This window comes from Sphaeroforma arctica (assembly GCF_001186125.1).
Source record: "Sphaeroforma arctica JP610 unplaced genomic scaffold supercont1.890, whole genome shotgun sequence".
In the NCBI taxonomy this organism is placed as follows: domain Eukaryota; class Ichthyosporea; order Ichthyophonida; genus Sphaeroforma; species Sphaeroforma arctica.
This window is the reverse complement of record NW_014039668.1, coordinates 16353-16881: the sequence shown is the minus strand read 5'-3', so window position 1 is coordinate 16881 and position 529 is coordinate 16353. Positions and strand designations below refer to the sequence as shown.

The following is a 529-nucleotide window of genomic DNA, read 5'->3' as shown; positions in this document are numbered from 1 at the left end:
ACACACGCACACACGCACACGACACACACGACACACGCACACACACACACACACACATACACACGCACACACGCACACACACACACACACACACATACACACGCACACACGCCCACACACACACGCACACACGCACACGCACACGCACATGCTCATGCACATGCACATGCACATGCACATGCACATGCACATATACATATGTATACACATACACATACACATACACATACACATACACATACACATACACATACACATACACATACACATACACATATATATACACGTACACATTCACATATGCATACACATACACATACACATATATACACATACACATACACATATGCATACATATACACATACACATATGTATACACGTACATATGTATACACAAATGTATACACGTACATATGTATACACATATGTATAAACGTACATATGTGTATAAGTACATATGTATATACGTACATATGTATATACGTACATATGTATATACGTACATATGTATATACATACATATGTATA

The 529-nt window shown here is 37.8% G+C and overlaps 1 protein-coding gene across 1 annotated transcript in view; it reads left to right on the top strand.

Annotated features, from left to right (window-relative positions):
• Positions 1-529, top strand: part of SARC_09116 (hypothetical protein) — a gene marked incomplete at its 3' end in the record, with an annotated part of 9622 nt that overhangs the window by 4973 nt on the left and 4120 nt on the right. The window lies entirely within an intron of this gene.